Raw genomic sequence first — 26,110 nt, 5'->3', positions numbered from 1 at the left:
GCTGAAATTGTTGAGACCCACTCTTCTTCAAGCAACTTTTCCCGTAAGGTTGGAGATTAAGATAAACCATGTCACCCAACTCAAAACTCTATTTTGTCCGATGGTGATCAGCGTACATGTTCTGTTGATTCTAAGCAAGTAGAATGTTCTCCCAAAGAGATCTAAGAGTATCATGTTCATCATGTATCCAATCCCCAGCTAGTAGTGCCCTGCTATCCTACAAAGTTAGATCTATGAATGATAGAGGCTCACTGTCATAGAGAAATCAAAATGGATTCATCCAAATGAACATGTGATAGGAGGAGTTGTAGCAATACTCCTCTAGATATAACTACTTAACCTAAGCTCTCTACTACCCTACTACATAGTTTCAAAGATAACCCTCCACTCATTTGTTTATTATCTTAGTTTGCTCGTCCGTCTGGGGATGGTAACTAGTGTTGGGTGTCAACTTTGTACCTATCAATTTGAATAGTTCCTGCCAAAAGGTGTTGAGGAACTTGCTATCCCAGTCACTCACAATGGTTCGAGGAAGACCATGTAGAAAAAAAACCTCTCAAAAAAATAACTCAGCTACCTGAGAGGCTGACCAATCTGCTGCTATAGTAAAGAAGTGAGCAAACTTAGTCAATCTGTCCACCACCACAAAAATGGAATCTCTACCCTGCACCCTTGACAACCCTATAATAAAGTCCATGGAGATACTCTCCCATTTCTATGTTGGAATAGGAAGAGGTTGTAATAATCTGATTGGAAACTCGTACTCTAAATTGATCTATTGACAAGTTCGACATTCTCTAATATGTTGGAGGACATCATCCTTGAGGCGCTTCCAAGAAAACTTTTCCCTAACCTGTCTATAGGTTTTGAAGAAACTTGGGTGTTTTGGCTAATGATTCATCATGAAGAGTATCCATAATCTTTCCTTTGAGTCTAGATTCTAGAATGAGGTAGATCCTATCCTTATAAAAAATCACATCATCAATTACCTTGTACCTATTTTCCTGAAGCTCTTTATCCATAATATGACATGCTTGAGTATTCTTAGAATACTAAACCAACAACTGGGACTTCCAATCTGCTAATATCTTGGAAATAATGCAACATTCTACCACCAAAGGTCTCCTGGAAAGCACATCAACAACTACATTATTCTTACCCTTGATTGTATACTCGATGTCAAATTCATAGGCCTAAATCTTGTTGACCCACTTTTGTTGTCTTTCATTTAGATCCTTCTATTCTAAGAAGTAGTGCAAACTATTGTGATCCATCTTAACTATGAATTTTCCACCCACCAAGTACTATCTAAACTTGGCTAAAGTGTGCATAATGGCCAACATGTCCTTGTCATAGGTGGAGTATAGTCTCTCACCATCCTTGAAATTCCTACTCTTAGAAGTTATCAAATGACTATCCTACATCAGAATTGTGTCAATCCCGCTCCCTAAAGCATCACACTCGAGTACAAAAGGGTGAGGGAATTCGACCAGTGCCAAGACTCGGCATGTGCTCATCACCTTCTTGAGCTTATCAAATGTCACCTCTACATCAACTATCCAATTGAATGCCCCCTCCCATGTGAGATTAGTGAGGGGAGCTATTGTTTATGAGAAACCTATAGAGAACAACCTGTAATAAGAGAAAAGACCTAGGAAGCCCCTCAAATCTAATATGTTCCTTGGTGGTGGTCAATCTAGGATTGTATGAATCTTTTCCTAGTGTACCTTCACCTTATCTGCACTAATCATGTGACCAAGGTAAAGAATCTTGGTCAATCTGAACTCACATTTTAAATCCTTCACAAACAATGAGTTCTCCTCCATAATACTAAGTACCTCATCTAGATGTTGTAGGTGCTCCTCCTAAGTTTTGTTGAAAACCTGTATGTCATCAAAAAATACTAACATGCTCTTTCACAGTTGTTTTCTAAAACTGTCATTTATACATAACTAAAATGTAGTTGGTGCATTAGTGAGTCCAAATGGCATAACCAAGAAATCATAGTGTCCATAGTGACATTGGAAAGCTATCTTATGCACATCCTCCTCGCGAACCCATATCTGATGGTATCCAAATCTGAGATCTATCTTTGAGAAATAAATTGCCCTATGTAGTTCATCTAGTAACTCATCAATGAGAGGAATAGGTTACCTATTCTTGATGGTCCTATTTTTGAGAGCATGGTAATCAATACACATGTGAAGAGTGTCATCATTCTTCTTCACCAATAGGACTAAAGAAGCAAAGGGACTGGAGCTAGGTCTGGTTTGTCCCATGTCTAAGAGTTCATTAATCTCTTTTATATTTCCTCTTTATAGTGACTAGGATGATGACAAGGTGTAGTGATGATGGGTTTTGTACCCTCCTCTAACTCAATGATATGCTCAAATCCTCTATCTAGGGGAATACTCAAAGGTATGTCCTCAAAAACCCTCTTGTGCTTATTAAGCACTAGTTGAATGTTTATATGAATTTGTTACCCTAAGTCTAAGGTAGCCTTAGAGGAAATAAAATAGTCTATTGCCCACTCCATGTCATCATGCCTCATAATAGCCTCCATATTATGGGTTGAAATCCACCTGGGTTTACCCTCACACATAGCCTTGAAAATCACCTGTCGGTCATCCTATAAGAATTCCAATTGTATCTTATCATGATCATCTTTGTACCTACCAATAGTTTGCAACCATTTTCTTCCCAACATGGCATTTAATCCATCCAAATCAACCACATAAATTTTTTTCTCTTTATCAAAGTGAATTAGAAGTCCTACACTTTCCCTGTGCACCTCAATCTCTTACCTCCTTCCACTCTAACCTCAATCTCGAATATATCATCAATCTATAACTTTATCTTTGTTACCCAGTGCGTGCTTATGAAGTTATGTGATGTGTCTATATCTAAAAGACACACAATAAGTTGTCCTCTAACAAATCCCTTCAAATGAAAGGGATGTCTTGTGGGATCGTTGGAAAGGGAAGCTATGGTAGAAGGTTGTCCCTAAGTGAATTCCTTCCTTCTCTCTCTAGGTGGTCATTCCTCATTTTCATCCTCATCACTACCATTAACATTATTTCCCTTCTACTACTCATCCTTCTTCTCTGAGAGTACCTTGACATAATGTATTTTGCCTTTGTCAAGGCACCTATGATCCAGTGTCCATGGCTCCCTGCAAGTGAAACATAACTTCTTCCTCCTGATTTTATTTTGCATCGCAAAGTCTAGCCTACGAGGGGTAGCCATATGCTCATTCTTGTTCTTTTAGAATGAAGTGGTCCCCTTATAAGGTTTCTTTGGAGGTTATAGTATCAAAGAGGGTGAGTCTAGATCGTGTGTGATCTTAATAGCATCATCCAAAGTGTTTGGTTTAAGTAGCTTAACCAAACCTCTATATTTGTCCTATAAACCCTTAGTAAACAACATTACCTTACATTGTACAGACATGTCCAGAACCATCACTGAAATCTATTGAAACTCATCAATTAAGTCATCTAGAGACCCACCCTATCATAACTACACCAAATCCTAGTAATAGACCTCAATGTCCTTCCTATCAAAGTGGGTGATCAGCTTAGAGCTTAAAGTCTTGTAAGACATAATGAGACCATGATCCTGGGTGACCAGCCCATGATGCCACCAATCATATGTCACTCCCTCTAAGTGTATTGTGGTAAATCTAATGGCTTATGTCTCTAACATGGGCTTAAGTGTGAGGTAAGTTTCTAGCTTGTGAATCTAAACTCTCATGGATGTCTTATTGCTACCATCAAAAATGAGGAGAGATAGTTTGTTCATGGCAATGCTTCAAGTCATTGTTCTATGCTCTAGGTCTCATGTCTTGTTATGGTCTCTCTATCTCTCTTTTTTTATTCAAGTATTGAACAAAAGACAATTTTTTCTTAACCGGATCAAGGAATAAACTCCATTCATCATATATGTCCATAACATTATCTAGCAGTAAGGTTGGTGTTGTGGGTGGTGCTACTTCTTCCCTTATATTAAAAATGGCCATCAAAGGCCTATCAGTGTTCTATGTGGGGGCCTAGTAGCTCAGGGTGATCCTGCCACACTGTCACCTCCACTATGATGACTCGATGCTACCCTGTGAGGTGGAGCTAACTATTGCATAGCACATGTAAGTTGATAAAGTGCAGTAGTGATATTATTCTACCCATCTCTAATAGCCTGCAAGGTTTCCCTTACTTCTCGTTCTTGTTCATTCTCATTACGAGCAATTTGAGTGTCCTATACTTGTTCACCCTATTCAACATGTTCAACTTTTACAACCTGTTTAGCCTATTCACCTATCCCAAAATTTAACTCCTTATCAACTAAATAACTATCCTCAATGGCAATCTGATCTGAAGATTCTACCTATTCAGGTTGGAAGTGACTAAATTAAAAAGGTTTCTTCCTCATGCCTAACTTTCATTTTTCCTATTTAATCCAACCTGTTATGTAATAACTTTTCCCACAAGTTGGTAGGACTTATGGATCTAATATCACTGTAAGATCCCCCCCTCTAGATCTAATAAAATAAATCAAAAACTAACTCGTGGAATTTTCACAAATAATTTGTGTGCAACCTGGGTGCTTAAAATTTTGATACTACTATAGTGTCCCTTCAATGATTATTGCCAAATTTTGTGAAATAGTAATAGGAATAACTAAATTCAGTATAAGAGGATGCTGGAGAAGAATAAGTCAGCTAGTCCTATCTCTTTTACCAAAAGCAAGAACACTAGTTATCCACTACCCAATTTAATGCAGCAATTAGAAAATTCATTCATCCATACTACAGGTTTGTATGTAAGCATTGATTATAAGTTAAGATACAACAAAATAATGGAACCTAAATGATGATGTGTTACTACTAATATGTCTTGGCTGGGACTTTCCCTTTCTGATTATAGCTCTTGAAACACTCAAGCCTTGCCACTGCAGCCATGTCTTACTGTTGAATCTGACCTTGGTGATGATAATTCTTATCTGGTGACCACCCTAAACTCTGCAATAACCAATACTATGCACTCATTGATGTAACTTATGACCCAGAGTCAGTCTTGTGGACCTGTACTCACTCCTAATACCTCTGTGTTCAACCTTGTAATCTAGGCATGATTGTTGGATGCTCTATGGAAGTCTCTCATGAGGGTAACATCACCTATATATTAGCTAATACTCCCTCACACTTCCCATGGATTCCTTCTGCAACTTCTTTTTTCTTACTTCAAGGAGTGCTTTGGCTAGTTGTGCAAATATGTAGCCTACACCCTTACTGTCATATGGATTCCTAGCTCTTCAAATTTTAGTGGACTTCTATCACACGCTTTCTCCAACTAATACATTCCAAGGAATTCATACATACCTATCAAAGCATCTTACTTCCTACTCAAAACATGGATTTGTTGCCTCATATACTGATTTGCATCCTCCATTCTTAAATTTGATACAATCACCTATGAGAGATTGGGGCTACGTCCAGTTTCCCAACTTATCTCAAGGGGTTTCATCCTTAAGAAAGAACAGTCACATTTAAGCAACTAGAATTATCTTTAAATATTGATATATTTCATGGTGATAATTGCAATGCAAAATCTTGCTTTTATAAGCTCAATGTGAGGGAAGATGCGAACAACTAAGCAATGTGGGATAAAAGCATGTTTTGTCTTTTAGTCACTTAAGTCATTTTTGTCATAAAGTGACTTTAAATGATAGAGTACTTTATAAATTAACTTAATAAAATAAAGTGACTTAACCTTAGGAGTTCCCACTTAAATATATCCTCTAATGAAACCAAATAGATCCCTGTGACTGGTTGGCATCCTCAAAAAAAATGTCATTAGCCTATCTGGATGGAGAGATAGACCAACAAGGTGCCATTAGGTCTAGCGCATAGAAGGGAACATTACAACTTGTAACCTACATAAGAGACAAGTGCATGTATATCTAAGCTAAACAGGCAATGGTAGGGAGTGGAACATCATGTAGATCTCAACTAGCAGGTGACTATGACTCCCTCCCCTAACCACATCAGACACATTATACATAAATATAAAATAGACATGCACACCATACACATGCAAGTATGGGGTAAGTACCATAAATAAATCATGAATACAAATAACATCATATTTCAATATAGAAAATCATCATCATGAAGATATAATAATAATCATTCAAAGACATATCATATGATATATTCAAGAAAATAATTACATTTGCTAAGAGTAATTTACAAAGGTAATCATAATCACCGAATAGACACATGAAAGTATCATCATTGTAAGTAACCATTACTATCTGGTATAATCAATTATCCTATGTATCAAAGTATCATATTTTCAAATATCAGTTAAGGGTTAGCATGTCCACATAAGAATTAGATAACTTTAACAATGACGTATACAATGATAGTAAAGAAGGGGTATTACAGTCTAGTTCTTAGGATTTTTTCTAGAAATTTTAGTTGCTAATTATATCTGTAAGAATTTGGAATAGCTTTGATACCATGTAAGAATTTTCCTAATGCAATAATTCAACAAGATCAAGAAGCTTAGCAGATAGAACAAGAGAGACAAATAGTGATCAAATGAGAATGGATATCAAATGATTGGATGTTAGATAATTGGATAATTAGATTAGTACACACTAGAAGTGCCTTGTATATAAAGGCAACTAGAATGACTAGGAGTCAGCAAAGAGATAAACATCACAACTAAGCACATGTCCACCAAGATTGGATTATCCTCCATTGAGCATAGGATTTTGTGTGATGATGAGAGGATAAGTCTACATAGGTGTATCTCATAAAGAGATGTTGTAGACAGCATGTGCTTAAATAAGTTGCTAACTCCTATGTTGTTAACAAGACAACTCACATGACTATGCATATTCCTAAGTACCCTTAAGTAAAGTGTAACAATAATTAATTATTTACACTAACACCCCCCCCCCCCCCCCCTTAAGTGCAACTTAGGGGAATGCACTTAAGCTCACAAAGCTAAATGCAAGATGCAATGTGGGTCCCGACTACTAGGCCATGTTAGGTACCCATGTACAAATGCAATGCAATCTCTCTAAAAATAGAGAAAGAGGGAAAACCTCATGGGAAAACCTCCTCCAAAAAGAAGATGAAAAAATAAAAGTTGCATGCAAGGATGGAGTAATCAAGAACCCCCTAGTATGACATACATCATGCATGTACAAGCATATATCCCCCATAAGAAAAAATCCATGATGGTATTCCACCATATTGAATAATCTCCTGCAAGGATGTCATGAAGACAAAAAAGTATCCAATGCCTACAAATGACATTTCTCCCTTTAGGAAGAAGATACACCAAGTATGGGTGCAAGTATATTTCCCATTGTGGATAGGAAGATGGATGAGGAATCCATATGTAGTATGCTATGGATGTTGCCTCTTAAGTCTACTCATATGTTGACAAGTCCTTGATGAATGTAAATGCCACAAGCCAATATGGTAGATGCCCATAAGGTGAATCAAACTCCAAAGACAAGGAATCATCCTTATAGGAAGATATGGGAGAGAAGAAATGTAGCCTCCCCTCAATGATGAATGCGCACCCATGAAAGAAGCTCCTTGATGACTGAAGAAGTTGCACGATGAAAATTGAATGATGTTCCTCCTTGTAGGAAGAAGTGGTGTCATAGGTGTAGTAGAGAATGCTCCCCAACTAGTAGGAAGAATCCTTAAAAGATATGATGTATGAGGAAACTAGAATATAATCTCCAAAGACTGATATGTCTCCTTTGAAGTAAAAGAGTCATCCTCCAACTATTGAAAAGAAGTGTCCACAATCATGTCATTCTCCAAAGAAAGACCAAGTGGTTGAGGGTCAGAGTGTTCCCTTACAACAACTGAAGAAGAATTCTCCTCGACAAAGAGAAGATGGATGTCATAAATAATGTTTCCCACATCTTCAATGTAAGACTCCACAAACAACATTGCAATGTCTAGAAGGAAGTCATCCCATGAAGCTGAAATAGGAAGACATGGTGTTTCTTGTTGTACTAAATTAGGAGCATCTATGGCTAGAACTAGATCAATAGAAGCAATAGGAGCATCAGGAGGTATGATCTCAACTAGAGTTGTAGGTACCACAACTAGAGTGACTGGAGGTAGAATGTCCTCTAGTAATGGAGGGACTCATGGATCTCCATATGCTTCCCAAAGACACATCCAAACGTCATCAGGACTACTTGCCTTACTAAGAGGAGCAAAAGATTCCTTACTCATACTATTATACATAAAGCAAAGAAGAAGGGAAAGATGTCCCCAATTAGTATTAGGTGGAAATATCTTCAAATATAGATAAGGAAACACTTCCTTATGTTCTCTTAGATGATCAATCAACAAAGCACTCCATTTTTTATAGTTTCTTTTTGTCAATTTGAATCTTAAACCAAAGTGACACTTTTGACATGACTCCACGAGATCAAATAATGTATGAACCCCCAAAATGTATAAAAAAATCAAAGAAACCCCCCCTAATGCATGATTTGGCACTTTATATTTAGTGTGATTACAATGGCCACTTGCCAATTTAGGGCCTAAGTGAACTTCTAATTTTGCTGGTCACAACAAAAAAATATGAAGCTAAATCAAACTCAACAAGATAAGACACAAGACCTCTCAAGGATCCAATTAATTACAAGTGCCAATAGGCCAAAATGAGACCAAAATTTGAAAGTACTATGTCTACACAATCAAATCTAGAAACAAATATATATTAGTACAATGTCTACTCAGAATTAGTCCAAACTGATACAAGATCTGGAAAGTGGACAAAAAATCATACACTTTCAAAAAAAAAACACCTAAGTGTGTGTCTAGATGAGCTCGAAGTAAGCCTTTGAAGTTGCAAAAATTGGGATTTGCAATTTGTAGAAAAATTCAAGAATAGAGATCTCAAACTTCCTACACCAATGTGTAGATCACAAAATTCTACCCCAAAATAAAAAATATTGCTCAAAAAAAGGAGTCTATTATAATCACTTGTATTGATATATGTCATTATTAATATAATCACTTGTGCCCGTAATTGGGTATTATTTTGCTCTTATTGCTTTATTGGGGAATATATCTTTTAGTTTTGAAGGTGATCCTAGATGATTGAATCTATTGGTGGCTCTTACATGATATTAACTCTTTATATTTCAAGATCCTGAAATTTTAAAAATAATCAAACTTAAACTTTGTAGAGTGCAACTCAATGCAATTTGAGCCTTGTTATTAGGATTTTTTTGTGGCTTTGTATTACAAATTTATTTTGGATCATGCTAGTTCAAATCTAAATTCTTTTTTCTAGTTAGAGGATCCAAAAAAGTTATATCTATCTTTTACTTCATTCAACGTGATCATTAAATGATAAAATCGCAAGATGGAGTTTGAACTTGGATCTACTAAACAACAAATGGATGTTATCATTACATTCAAGGAGTCTAAAAATCCCTATTTCCATATATATATTCTTGGGAAATTTTACTTTGTTAAGAAATTCAACATTATAAGTCAATTTCAATAATTAAAATTAAAACCTATAGCCTTTGATCTAGAAGTTAGATTAAACAATATATAATCAGAAAGTTGGTTTGTGTACTTTTCAGTGGTGCGAGTTTTATTAGCAAACGTCATGGTTCAAGGAAATTGTTTTTTTAAAAATAAAATCTTGTCTTTTACTCTCAAGCTCACATTGAGGATCTCTATCAAGCTACCATTACACTTTTTTAAATTAAATAGTGGGTAACTTTTATTTAGTTTTGACATATTTCATTCTAGATGAATATTAATTTTAACCAGTTATTTTAATCAAAATTATCTCATATTTTCACAACCAATGTTTTGATATTTGATTTGATAATTCAAGAAGCACATCATTTTTGTAATCATAGGTTATGCAACTCATCCTTTTGGAGTCATGTTGATTAAATACAATTGCAGGTATTAGCAAAAAGACTTGCTCACACATTGCAAGTGGTTCAATTTCTTATGTCATCTTTATGGACCCAACCTTGAGCTAAATATTAAAAACTAATTAAAAATAGTTCAAGGTATTAAAATTTATCATATAATAGGATTTTCTAGTACAATCAGCATTGTAAGTATCTTCAAAGAGACATATAATTAGATATAAAAATTAAAGTGTTCCCACATAGTTTGGACCAAGATTTGGGAGTTATGTGGAGATTTACTTAACAATTCATTCACAATGATCTCTCATCATATTCTCTCATTTTCTTGATATGTTAATTGTTAGAAAATTAACTTTCCTTGGTTCTATTACATAAGGGGTATTCTAAGGATCCCTACATCAAGTTTATTCTCTTATCCAATTGACATGTCAAATTTTATAATTCTTTTAATAAGAAAATTAGCTTATCCTCCTTAAGAGAATGTTGACACTTTGCACACACTTAAATTATGAATTGTGGTACTCGTAGACTTACGAGGTATTTTGTAACTTCTCTCATATCTCTATTTAAGAGTGTTAATAATTGTAGCTTCAATCAGATGATTCCAATCAATGAAATCAAATATTTATCGACCTTAAACATTTGATATCTATCCTTCATTATTATTATTATCATGGAGCATGTTACCATGAATGTTGATGATACTACATTAGGAGCAGTATCCTGAGAATTGGAGAATATTGATATGTTGCATTCATGACTGTGTTTGTCATTGATATCAACATAGCATTGTTTCTATAAAGATGGGCTGAGTAGCAAACAAAGATCTTGATGGTACAGACAATGGTTTAATTGTTTGGTCATGCACAATTATGGACATGTACAACACAGTGTCCTGATGATGTGGTTAAGTGTGCAGAGTCTAAGTTGATGGCATACAAAAGTTGTACTTGATTAACAAAGAGAGATTCAAAGAAAGAGTATGGGAAAGCAGTTTGATGCAAAGATAAATGCAACATAAGCAAACACAATTTCTCTCCTAGAGATTTCTTCTCTCGTAATTTCATATTCCAAAGACTCTGTTCTTCAAAAACTTGACCTAAATACTTTATGTGGGTGCTCCTACACCATACTCTCTGGGACAATAGAATCCAAGTCCCTTGGATTGGTCTTCCTCTTTCGTGTCTTCCAATTCTTTGGTATTTGTTGTTTGCAATCTTGACTAGTATCCAAATCAACTATCATATGTGCATAAACTTTTGCCATATTTAGATGGAACTCCTGCAAATTGACAATGAATGGATTAGATGGAACCTCAATAAATATGACTTCACCAATTTGGGTTACTGTAGGAACTATTGCATCCTTTGTTGTGATGTCTTTATGCTGCAATATCTCCATGCTTAGAGACAAATTCATCACTATAGTAGCCTACTCTATCCTCTTAGCTTCATCACAAGTATTCTTCCTTGCTACTAGTATCCTTTTGATAGACCAGACCACCTTCTTTCTTAACTTCAAATGTCATTTCTTGGTTACATTAAGGACCATCACATGCTCATCAACCATTTCAACCTCTTTTCTATCTTCAAAAACTTTTGTATCATAAGTTTCATCAAAAACATGTTGTTGCTCACCTTGTACATCTACTTCACTGTGTTCATTTGGTATGTTAGCATCAAAAAGTTCATCTAGTATATCAGCATCAATGAGATCAGGTTGTTCTTTCAACTAACAACTCTTCTCTTCCAATGTCTCAGTATAGGCTTCTATAATCTAAATTGGTTGATGCTCTAGATCTTTATATTCTTTTTCCATATTTTTCTGCAATTCTTCTTTTAGTTGCACTAATTTTTTTTCATGTTTTCTTAGTTCCTACATTAAGAATTCCATTCATTCTTTTATCTCTTGATCTATTTTGGCTTCTTCTTCTCTTTTCTTCCTTTTTTCTTCCACTCTTTTCCTTTCTTCTTCCTTCTTCTTGTTCTAAAAATTCCAATATGAAACCCATGCATCGAATAGTATCTTTTGACCATGAGATAAATCTCCTCTTGTGACCATTGTCTCCTATCTAAGTTCTCTCCACTCAACCTAGTCTTGTGGCCACTCTTACAAGTTCTTTCCTCAACCTATCACCAAAATCCAATTCAGTGCTGAAAGCTTTCCCCAAGCTTTTCCCAAGCGCCTTAGGAGCTTTGCCCAAGCTCTAATCCCAAAAATGATGCAGAGATAAATACAATGGAAGCAAACATAATAGGAACCAGCACCAGCAAGAGATATATAATAAAATTCTTCTTAATTAATTCTTCAAATGAACAGTAAATACATTTGCTCTCCTAGAGATTTCTTCTCTCATAATTTCATATTCCAAAGACTTCGTTCTCCAAAAACTTGACCTAAATACTTTATGTGGGTGCTCCTGCACCACAATTCCTGATGATTGTTGTCTATCTTACATCCCATATGTAATGAAGTGATGTGCAGTCAAGTAGTGGTAGAGGATATTCAGGTGATGACATCAGCAAGTGTGCAAGCCCTAGTATCGCACGTGTAAAGTTTTGTATAGACTATGAGCCGATAGTGCTATTGCAATTGTAATTAATTATCTTATCTTAATTGATTGGGAAAGCCTCAAAACCAACTCAAGGAATTATTATTAAGATATGGTATAAAGGAAATATGTTTTCCTTAATTATATTATGTATGATGTGTATTGAGATCATTGTTAAAGTGAAAATTGAAAAAAATGGCAGAGTGCTTACTGAATGCATGTAAGGCGATCCAAGGGATTATTGGATGCACGATTTGAGATCTAGTTACAAGATCTAAAGGAGTAGAAGTTTGGTTAATAGGATAGAGATAGACGAAGGAAGTACATTTCAATTCTATTATTCTGCAAGGAATAATACATAGATTGATGGGGTAGGCTAGGATAGACTAGCTAGTCTATGCTTCTCATCCAACAATAGGATCTTGGTTTTTTCTCTACACCTATGTGGTCTATAGTATTTCTTGCAACTTAGAACATCCCCTAACCTTCCCTAACCTTCTCATCAGGAGAAAATGATCAAATCTTGCTCCATGACTCACTTATCCTCCTAGGAGTGCAATTCTTCCAAAATGCATATGTAGGTCTACTAGGGTTCCACAATAATACCTAGTCCAAAAAAGGTTTTGATGAATTTTAAGGTGCTACTGGAATACTTTAGTATGCTTGAATGGATGGTAACAATGAGTTCATACCCGATTTCTTGGTTTCTTCACAAAAAGGCTACTAGAAGAGCCCCAAATTAGGCCTTTACTTGGATTTATAGGGCTAATAACATATTACCCTTAAGGATTCATCAGACCTGGCCTTAATAACATTTTTTTCATACATTACATACTCAAAGATTTTTGAGGTTTTAGGCCACTAAAAATCCGTACAACAATAATGGTAAAAATGAGGGTTTTGAAGGGTTTTGAGGGCTTCCTGTTGTCCTCAACTTTCAAACACCTTATTAAACTCATAGAAACTTTTCCTCTACAAAATAAAACCTTATTATATCCCTCTTGAATCCCTCTGAAGGGAAAGTCTTCAATCTTTATGCTTTTCTCTTGAGAACAAATTCTATGATGCTTGCTCCTAGCTGGGCATTGCCTAGCTCACCTAGGGCTTTGTCAAAAAAATGCTTGCACACATTTTTTGGGCCCTTTCTTGCAATATGTTACACATTAGGGTCTTTAGTCTTGGAATCCAAATGGCCATGGAAATCCCACGGTGGAAACAAGAGCTACAGCCCATTCATTGTTGACAACTCAAAACTGGACAGCAAACTCTTTCTTTTAAAGAAATTTACTAAAACCTTCCAAAATGTGTTTACAGATCTAATCTAATGCATGGATAATGGAGAGTATACAAGATACAAAATAGAACATGCAAAAAAATGACAGTAAAAATGTGATTTTCTGCCAAACGACACCAAAAACTAGTAAAAATGTATTAAAAACCAGTCACAGTTTGTTGTAGCAACACAATGCAATGCAAAAACATGACTTCCAACCCTTGGTTTGGGTTCTTCCAACCTTAAATAGGACATCCCATGGTGTATGGGTTGAGTTAGGTCATTTTTAGCCACTTACACAAGTTAACTTTCTTTCTAATACAAGTTGCTCAACACTTTTACATAAGTGACTAGCAACTTAGCAATTTTTTTTTCTTTTTTTTTCTCTTTTTGCAATTCTGTCACCAAGACCATTATTGGGTCTTCTCAAGGAACTCCTAGGCTTCAAAATTCCCCCAATACACCATTCCAATATTTTAGGAACACCCTATGCACCTAGAAAGCAAAAAAATCACAACATGACAATACATTGCCAATCACCTAGACCAAGAGCCTAAACTAAAGCAAAACACACCAAATGAGTTAGAAACTCTTATTCTATCTACATACTTCTTAGAAGAAGTTCATCAGACCAAAATTTGATAAGGTGGGATTCATCAAAGGGTACTCCTACACCATATTTCATTTGGACAGTGGGTTCATTGGTCTTTCCCTTGAAGCAATTTGGGAAGTGGGTCTAGTTGTCTTCCACAACTCCTAACAAGGTTGGCACAACTCCTAACAGGGTTGGCACAACTCCTAACAGGGTTGGAATCTCCTAATAGGGATTCAAGGTCTCCTAACAAAGACTCATATGTACTGAATGTTGTAACAAACTCCTAACAAGATCTATCCTCTAACAAGGAATATTTATATTAGTACATTATATTGTGGGTACCATCTCCACCGATGTTTTCCCTCTTATCAAGGGTTTCCCTAGTTACCATATTTGATGTTATTGTGTATGAGTATCTTGTTGTGGTTTTGGTTTCCATTACTCATATGGTTAAGATTGTTAATATTGATATTAGTTGGATAACTAATTCACCCCCCCCCCCCCCCCCAAGTTATATTAGTTGAATATATATTCTAACAATTGGTATCAGAGCTTCAGGTCCTTGAAGAAAAAGCTTAACAACTTTGGAGATTAATGGAAAATATATTCAGAAAGGATAGTCCAAGATTTGATGGGACTAACTATGAAAGTTAGAAGGAGAAGATGAAGACTCATCTATTGTGAATGGGTCAAGAATATTGGGTCTTGACAAAAATTTAGAAGATAATCATTAAAGAAGGAGACATTGAAGGTTGCAAAGAAGAAGAGAGAGATCTATTCATGTGTAACATGAGAGCAAGAGATGCCCTCACTTATAACATCTCACAAAATTTAGAAATCTTTAGAATCTACTTTTGAAGGTGATGATCATGCAAAAAGAATGAGATTACAGAATTGGATATGCACATTTTAAGATGCTAGAATGATGGAAGATGAATCTATAAGAAGTTATATTGGTAGAATATCAAAAATGGTTGTAGGAATTTGATCTCATGGGGGAACCAAAGAAGATGATGAAGCCATATGGAAGATCTTGAAAATTTTGACACCACCATTCAAATTGATAGCTTGGATGATTCAGCTAGTGATGCCCTGCACTAAGGAAATATTAATTGGAATATTAGAATCAAAAAAAGAAGATCTGAGACAGTCTGGTGAACTTGCAAGAGTCAAAACAACCTTTAGTGTCCTAAACATTTGACCTAATTTGACAAGGAGTGCAAAAACCTGTGGAGATTTTGCTAGTAGCAACAGAGTTGACAAAGACAAAAAGATTGAGGAAGGAATAGGCCTTTTGGTGAGAATAGAAAAAGATGGTAAGAAAATCTTTAAATGTTGGACTTTTAATGAAATTTTTCATTATGAATCTAAATGTCCTAAAAGAGAGAAAGTACAAGGGAAGATTTAACCCTAGAAGAGATAGAGATAGAAATTGTTTATATGCAAATGAAGATGAAGAATCTGATTAGAAAGGTTAAAGTGAAAGTGATGATGAATTAGGATTTGTGGTTATCAAGGAAGATGATTTTGATAGAGAAATTAGAGAAGAAAGAGCTCTGGTTACCCAAGTGGAAAAGAAGTCTGATTGGATAATTGATAGTGGTTGTTCACATCACATGACTGATGATATGAATAAGTTTGTCAATTTTCAAAATCATGATGGAGGTATTGTTAGAGTTGGTAACAGTGCAGCCTATCATATAATAGGAATTGAATCCATTACTATTGATGGTAAAACTAACACTGATGATGTCTATTTTGTTGATGGATTGAAGCATAATTTGTTGAGTGTTGGATAGTTGGTGGACAAAGGTTATCAATTGTAGTTTATTGAGAAGACCTACATTATCAAAGACAGAGATGGTAAGATGATTAGAACTAGCACTAGATCCAAAGGTAATGTATTTTAGTTGAAGCCTACTGATATGACATGTTTGGTAGCTAAAGTGGATAACAATTGATTGTGGCATAAAAGATTCTATCACATAAACTTTGATAATATTGTGAAGGTTAGTAGCACTTTTGTGGTCAAGACTTGCCTAAGATGGTTAAGCCTACTATGTGTGTAAGGAATGTATTTTAGCTAAGCAGAAGAAAGTATCATTCCCTAGCAAGAAGTTCACTACCACAAAGAAGTCAGAAATCATTCACAAAGATCTAAGTGGTCCTTATAGAGTAAGAGGATTCTATGGTGAAAGGTATTTTGTTGATGATTTCACTAGAATGATGTGGGTAGCATTTCTTAAAGAGAAATCTGAAGCTTTTGAGAAGTTTAAGATATTTAAGAATACAGTTGAGAATGAATCTTGTGTTAAGATTAAGTGTTTGAGATTTGATAGAGGAGGAGAATTCCCCTCCAGAGAATTTAATATATTTTGTGAAGAAAATGGAATCAAAAGATAGCTATTTGCACCTAGAACACCTAAGAAAAATGGGATTACTGAGAGAAGAAATAAGTCTTTGATGCTATTTGATGATGATGTTTCTAAAACATTCTGGAGAGAAGTAGTGAATACAACAACATACACTCTTAATAGAGTACAAATTAGAAAAGGTGTGGAGAATACACCTTATGAACTACGGTTTGGACATTCACCATCAGTAAAATATTTTAGGATATTTGGAAGAAAAATTTATATTAAGAGAGATGATGACATTGGTAAGTTTGATCCAAGAACAAGAAGCAATGAAGGTGTTTTTCTTGTCTACTCATTGAAAAGTAAGGCTTATAGATGTTTCAACTACAGAACTAAGACAATAGTTGAATGCATAGATGTAAGGATTGATGAGAAGTTTGGAACTAAAGAAAAGATGGTAGATTATAATTTAGATGAAGAAGAAAATGATTTTGGAATTGTTAGATAGAATGTTGAAGTTTTGTTTAAGACTAATAATGACTTGTAGAATGATGTGCTAACTTTTGAGCATAGAGGTGAATAAAATTCTGAACCTAGAGAAGAGATAAGAGTTAAAATGTCAACTCCTATCTCAAATAGAAATCTGACAAGGAATCACCCTCTTGAGCAGATAATTAGAAGTAAAGATAAAGGCATTATGACAAGGAACAAAGTAAATGAGAAGATATGCTTGATATCTCAAGTTGAACCCAAGTGTGTGTAAGGAAACTTGCAACAAAATATATAACTATTTCCACATAAACCATAATAGATCTGAAATAAATATGTAATTAAAATCCACATGCAGGAGAATAGATAGCATACCCAGAAAAATGTGACACAAGATATACCCTGCAAAACCCTCATTGAGGGAGGAAAAAAACCCACCCTCCAAAAGCATTCATCCTCATGTATTATTCAAAAAAAAACACCATTGCAATACAACCATGGAAGCCTTCAATGGCATAGCCACAACCAAGCAATCTATGTGAACAAGCATGAATCCACACATCCCATGTCATGCTTCTAACTTTCACAAATACTCCCTTGGCTAACCTATCAAGCCTTATCTTGCTCATCTCTTGCCTATTTCCCTTTTATCTTCTCACATCAACAACTACCCTTGTGGTTGCTTATATAGTAGCAAGTTTCACAAAACCACCAAGTGGTATTACATAAGCCATGTGCTAAAACGATGTGCTTCCTAACCCATTGACCCCACATTTAATATTGAAAATTTAATTCTTTTCCCCAATATTAAATAATTACATGAAATATTATCACAATGTTATAATACAACTCATCATGTATATCCCATGGGAATCTTTACATGTTGCACGTCCATCTAGGTGTAACATTACAGAATAAAATAAAATAATACAATATAAAAATATTATGCAATGTGTGCAACACCCATTATCTTAACAATCTCCCACTTGTTTTATACATTGCATAGGGTCAATCCATAGCCACATAAATGAACAAGGAAACAATCCCTCCTAGCACATCCACCATCATGGATCAAAGTACACAAAGTGCTCCATCATAGTACTCGCAACCAAATCAAAGTATCCAACATCTCAAACATGAATGATCTCACCTCCTATTATGCCATTGCCACCATACATACATAGAAGCCATCCAAAGAGAAAGCCACCCAACCTGTCACATTAGAAGATCATAAAATCCTATACCAGCTAAAATGCCAAGCACAAAAACCTAATCCAAAGGTAATCACATGTATCTATAGTTGTCAAAATATGCATAATTGAAATAGCACCCACAAAAAGTTCCAAACTCATCCAACTATCCATACCTCCAAAGGTATACCAAGTGAATCTCACATCATCAACATATTCAATCTATAACCTACAATCACAAGCCTCAGTAGTGATGCTGAAGCATCTAGTGGTGTAAGGGCAATCTTGTATCACCCAAAAATATGTTTAGTGTTAGGTTCTACTTAATGTGTTGTCATTTCTAGATACCCATTTGGGTCAATTAAATATTCCAACTCTCATAGTTCCACTATTGGTTTTTTGGGTTAGAGTTTTTGAGCACCTTTGGATACGTGCCAATGCAAAAATAGGTTATTTTGTAATTGAGTCATAATTATGATGAGTTAGAGGGTGTAAGTTGGAGAGATGATTATACTTGTAATTTAAAGTACTCCAGAAAAAAATTAGGTCAAAAGGCTTTATGGTTTGAAAGTTATTGCAATTTTAAGTTACCTGAAGACCTCCTAAGAGTGCTTCAAAGTCAGATTTGAGGCACTAAATGATCTCGTATGGGCTCAAAAAATGGGGGATGAGAAAATATTGTCCATAGGATTATAGAGCACTTGGAGATCTTTCCGGAAAAAAAAATGGTTCGTCAATCAGAGTCCCGAATCAAAAGTTATGCCTCCCAGAAGTTGGACTACCATTTCTGGATTCTTCTAGTTTTATACTGACTTCTGATGTGTTTTCTAGAACCTTTTGTTTTGGCTGTGGATGCCAAATGGCATATTCTAAAATGTATTCCTAACCCTAAACCTAATTTGGTTTATTTAAGGACATTTTTGACATTATAAAGGCAATTTTTTGGTGGAGTTTGGGAGAAGGTACCATGAGAAGGGTTTTCTCCATAATCTTATAATATTGTAAGCCCATATAGAATCTTGTGGAGTCTATTTTTGTTGTACTGAATGTAATAGCATATCATTTTGATAATAATATTCCCCCTTTCTTACTGTGTTCATTTTTGTCTTGAATTGTTCCTTCATCAAAGAGCAATACCTGCTACATATATACCAAGAAGATCCCACTCCAAAAGATAATGTCAAATCTATAACCAATCCACTCACAACATCTCAAAGAAGTGAATCCATGTAGTATCAAGGACATCCACAATACATAAACTAATAACTTGCAAGAACAACTATCATAACCAATCTCCAATGCTCTCCCAAGTTCTCCACAACCAATAGAGGAAAGAGATAAAGGAATAACCATGTCATCTCTCACATGACATACATGAGCACAAACCAGTGATCACAATCTCTAACCAATCTCAAATCCAATGTAAGTGAAACTGAACATTTATGAAGATAACCAAGACCAAAGAGAAACCATGCAAATCATAACCTATATCATGTCCTTCTACACATGCCTCTAGAAGTAAACTATGCAAATATGATCCCCTCCATAAAACCCCAACGAGAAGCCTCAACAACACCCAAACGATACCATATAACTTATCATGGATGTAAGCATCTCACAAGAAGATCAAACTCATAAACCATTCCTAATCCAAGGAATATGCCCAATATAAAACCATCTCCCAAACTCAACCAGCATAACAACATATGCAAATGGAGATAACCAATGCTAAACCATCTCTCAAATGAACCCTCCAGAACTAACTAATGTACCTTTTCTTAAGATCCATATCCATGAAAGACAGCTATAAACATAATGCACCTGAGAGAAACAATGGGCTATACCTCTCAAGTAGCGAACCGCTGAGTAGACCAAGAGTGGGGAATGATAATGCTCATCAAGATATCCAAGTCTCCAACCAAGACTCATCTAAGAATAATCTCCTCTAAAGTCCATATCAAGTGAATGCCCCTCAGACTCTCTTGCTGAAACCAAATAATTATCCCAACAAATAATTCTCTTATCCAAGAGAAATCAGCATCACCGCCATCTCTAAGTATCCATGAGCACCTATAACCAATCAATACATGCCAACTCCAAATGCAACATAGAAATATCATGAAGTATCTAGCTTGTGATCAATCTACTCAATACCAAGAAACTAAACCAAGATCAATGTCAAAGTTCCAACCATGACCTCAGGAACAAAAATATGACAACATGATCTAACCATCTCAACCAAAGAGATGACATGTTCCATATGAACATACCATAATATGTCAAAACTTTAAATGTGTATCAAAAGTATATCATGACATAGTAATGAAACCATCCTCACACCAAGGATAACATGTCAAATGAAAGCATAAATCACACCTTTACCAAGAACCTTATGAGTCCTCAAGATGCAACCATCTCCACATACCATGAAGAAAACCATCTCCACATACCATGAAGAACCATCCCCAAACACTATTAAAATAACCAAGAACCCCATGAGTCCTCAATATCTAACCATCTTCACACACTATGAAGATAACCAAGTGCACCATGCAAATGTTAAATATGCTTCTGTAGCAACAGGATTTAAGACAAATCTCCAACATCTGCAAACACTCAATAAATAACAATTCCAGAAAACTCCCACTTAACTGTGGTACTAAGGCATCATAAAATCCATCTCTTACATCAAGATCCTCCAGGTCTACACTCACACAACCAAAATATTAGTACCAAGTGAAACCAAGATCTCCAAACCAAGAAGATACAAACCAAACTAGAAACTAATCATGCACTATCACAAGCTCCTACTAAACCATGTATCCAAGTTATCTGTGACATCATGATGACAAAACCATCCTCTAACCATGAGAATCAACCAAGGGATCAAACCATCAAAGAACTCAAAGTGCACATCATGAGCTCCTCAAAAGAAACCAAATAACCATGATCCTCAACCAAGAAGATATACCACCATAACCAAATGAAAAATTCAAACCAATGAACATCAAGGAGGTACCTATATATCCAATCATGTCATGCCAAAAATCCATGGCACCATAATCACATCCATGAATTGAGCATCTCACTCTCAATATTTGTCCAACCTATCAGCATAAAATAGTCAACCACAATTCTCGACCATGAATGTACCTAGTAACAACATCTCATCCCTTCTACATGAAAAAAAATTAGAAAATCATGTGACTTAGGGCATAGACAACCCAAATCCAAGCCACAAATTTGAATATGTATCAATAATAAAATATCAATGGGCAAAGACAACTCATAACCAAGCCATAAATGCAACCTGTAAGTATAGACCACTTATAACATTGTACAACTTGTAGACCCAACAAGTCATCATCCATATCCAAACCAAACACTGATAATCATATCATCATGAGCCCAATGTGAAATATGAATTGAGTATACAATGACATCAAATATTAAATCTCCAAACATACAATGTCATAAACTCACAATGTTACCATAGTTAATATATACCATAAACTACTTAGATCAACATATCAATAAATAAATCATGCCAAACCTGCACCAAATTTGAACTAATGTGTACAGCTTTCTGTTGACTACTCGAAGTCCAAAATCTAACTTTGTATGCCCAAGTTATGCCTTAATCTGTGCTCAAAATAGAGAACATCTGACTTTTAGGCTCTTAAAACCTAACAAAATATCATAATCACATAACCAAACCTATAGCAAGTTGTAGTGCTCTGAATTAGCTTTCCAACATATAATGCCATAAACTCACAATGTTACCATAGTCAATATATACAATAAACTACTCAGATCAATATATCAATAAATAAATCATGCCAAACCTACACCAAATCTGAACCAATGTGTAGAGCTTTCTAATGACTACTCGAAGTCCAAAATCTAACTTTGTATGCCCAAGTTATGCCCTAATTTGTGCTCAAAATAGAGAACATCTAAATTTTAGGCTCTTAAAACCTAACAAAATATTATAATCACATAACCAAACCTATAGCAAGTTGTAGTCCTCTGAACTAGCTTTCCAATGCCTATAAGAAGTCTGCAATCCGATATCCTAAGAGAAAGTTATGGTTGTTTTAGTAAGACGACCTTTTTTACCATTTTCATTGCAAATTTCTTTTTTATGACGAAAATTTTGATAGGATTAAATTTGATGGCCATCATGGGCTGAAACTAAAAAACTCTTTCGTTTCCTCTGAACATGGCCAGACTAGGGCATATTATAAATCAAAATTTATGCAAACGTCAACCCGAATCTAATGGTGAGGTCTGTTTTTGCCTAGGAGGTCATTTATGCAAGCTCCCCCTAAAACCCTCATTTAAATAAAATATCCAAAAAAAAACTTTTGTCCAACAATATCACATGCCTAAAATCTACCATCTCGTTATAATAGCAAACCCAAAATCCTCAAATCTGTAATAAACAACTCATATATCTTGCCCTTTCTTTTATCCTCTCATGCATTCCCATGGATTCAATCTAGGGTTACAATACTAAAACCATAGCTCTTATACCACTTGTAAAGAAACTAATAACAAAATATATAACCATTTCCACATAACCCATAATAGATCTGAAATAAATATGTAATTGAAATCCACATGCAAGAGAATAGAAAACATACCCACAAAAATGTGACACAAGATATACCCTAGAAAACCCTCATTGACGGAAAAAAACCAACCTCCAAAAGAATCCATCTTCAAGTATTATTCAACAAAAAACACCATTGCAATACAACCATGGAAGCCTTCAATGTCATAGCCACAACCAAGCAATCTATGTAAACAAGCATGAATCCACACATCCCATGTCATGCTTCTAACCTTCACAAATGCTCTGTAATGCCTACCCCTACTTGACTTTTTTGTTGTAGTACCGAATTATTTTAGGTCAATTTTCTGATCATGTTTTATAATTAGTGATGGTGGATTACCAAAATCAATTAATTGTGTTTCATATTTAGTTAATATATGTGTTGAGCTACTTTAGTACTAGTTATTTCCGTTATTTCATGATTGTTTCAATGATGATATATATGTTCATTTAGTGATTTTTATTTATTTAATGATGTTAGTTAGACGAATGATTTTTATGTGGATTTATGGATACTTATCCCATTCTTGCATGTGTATGGTGTGCATGTATGTTTTCTTTATATTTGATGTCTCTGATGTGGTTGAGGAAGGGAGTCGTAATCACCTACTAGTCAGGATCTACATGATGAATGACTTCCTGCCATTGTTTGTTTAGTTTAGAATGTTGTGTTTGTACATGCGTGGATTTTATGCAGGTTGTAGGTACCAGGTATCAACTTCCCCAAATTGCCAAGATGAGCATACCCTATCGCAATATTTCAATGGTATAAGTGGGGAGATAACTCTTGAGTCCAAATCCTAGCCTAAGCCAATTGTCCTAAAAAATAAGACAAGTATCTGAGTTAGTTTCACCTTTCCAAATTTGTCAAATGACATGAATTTGTGACTTTGTCCCTAGAGTTTGACTTTGTTCTTTGACTTTTAGCTAAGTTGTCATATTTGGTTTTGTGGGTCTGTTGTGATTTTTTGTTATAACTAAATCAAATTAAAAGATAATTTAATGAAAATTTTATAAAGAAATTTGATATTTAATTATATTTAATTAATTAAGAAATTAATTAAATAAAAGAATTAAATTTAAAGATTTTATTAAAGTTCTTTTTTTTTATTTTTATTGGTAAACAACCGAAGCCTTTGATTATATTTAAAAATAAATAAAGATACACCATAATTATCTTTGTTCAAACGGGCACTGATAGGAAAGAACGAAGAAGAAAACCTGCAATCTTGCCCAAGACCATGTAATCCTTTATTATTACAATATGAAAGGGGCATGCCCCAGTTTCAAATTTGATTTTATAACAACAAACAAGAGTCCTAATCTGCATTTTATCTATTTTGAATAGACCAATCCAGTTATATTCCTGTTCCGAGAGAACCACTCTAGCCAAAGTTTTGGATGCTTAGAGGACATCCCTTTTTGTTGTTATATCTAAAGCTCACATGCCTTACTGTTGTACCAAATAGTAGACTACTAAGAGGAAATTATTAGTATTATTTCTTAAGAAAAATTTGAGAGCCTTTCCTGATTAGATGTTAGCACGCTTTGCTACCCCATCATAAGTGAAAAACTGATCATTTCCAAAATTGAATAAAAATTCTCTTAGCCCTAACATTCTTTAGTCCTAACATTCTTTAATAAATTCAGATATCATCTTAATATTAGAATCCTACTAAAAACCAAGTTTTAGTTTGACATACAAAATTCCACATAATCACACGGGGGATAGAGACTAGAGAGCCTTAAAAGAGATTCTGCTATTGGACTGATCTTACATGATTTATTTTGGTTATACTATAGAGTAACTTAATTACTTGTTTAAAATGATTTATTTTATAAATCCTTATTTTTTTGGTCCTATTCTAAAATATTTACTAACCCTATTATAATCAAAGTCTTGATTTTTGACTCAAACGTGGGCCTTCCCCAACTTGTTAAAACTAGCAAAACAACCATTTATTATAGCAAATCTATTTAAAATGTTTATTTTTATTGTAGATTTGATTCAGACTTCTCTACAATCTATAGTACAATGCTTTCAAGAAAATATTAACTAACAATGAGTAAGGGACTACAGGTATGCTACATTTATTTTTTCAGTTATTGAAAAATAGAATTCATTACCTTTGTAGATGGTGAGAGACTACATAGCCGAACAAAGACATGAGGAAAAATAAAGAGCTTTACAAACAAAAAAGTTTGAAAGTATCAGATGATTAGAAGAAACAAGACCACAAATATAAAAGTATCATTCATATATACAAGTAGGTAAATTACATATTGATAAGATTCATGATAGATATACTTTCCTATATACAGATTATCTTCAGGATAAGGGGCCAGGAAGAAAACTGACCCAATACCTATACTCCTTCCATGCTTTATTATAAGCTAGATAGAAAATAGGAAGAAATAGACTGAGAATCTAGATAAAGACACATTAAAACATGAGAAAAACATCCAAACTATTAGACCATAACATAAACAAAAGGCTAACATACTGCCATAATGAGAACTAGGGAGCAAAAATAGGGGATACCCTCGATCAAACTTGTCGGAAGCTAAACTGAGAACAAGACACCAATGCAGTACACAAAAACCACAGGCCTAGATGCCTACTTCGAGTACACCATAATGATCTCAAAAATATCATTGGGCTTCTCAAGCTGGAAGTTAGGAGAAAATTCAAATGCATTTTTCTCCTTGCTAGACTTCTCTATGTTAGGGGTGTAGAAATTCAAGTTCTCTAGGTTATCCAAAACCACCCCTGGAAGCCTTGAAGATGTTAAGGTAGTTTATAAGCTAGTCTTTGCTAACATCTTCAACAATCCCTCTCCACTAGAAGAGGAACTGAATCCTGGCCTCCATTTTAGGTCATTTCTTGTAGAAAGCTAAGTTTTCATGAATGACAAGGGAAGGACATTGAAACGCCATGTTTGAATCAGAACTGCCAGGAGGAAGTGCCATGTACCTTTCTAGGAGGGGGATCTTGAGCTTGTTGTCAATGCTTTTGATGGCTTCTTCTAGCCTCTTACACCAAACTGGGTTGAAAATATTGCAACAGAGCCTAATCATATCCCACTACTCCACCC

This window comes from Cupressus sempervirens, chromosome 1 (genome assembly GCF_028749045.1).
Source record: "Cupressus sempervirens isolate cs-2001-9-10 chromosome 1, ASM2874904v1, whole genome shotgun sequence".
Lineage (NCBI taxonomy): Eukaryota > Viridiplantae > Streptophyta > Pinopsida > Cupressales > Cupressaceae > Cupressus > Cupressus sempervirens.
Note: the sequence above shows the minus strand (reverse complement) of the source record.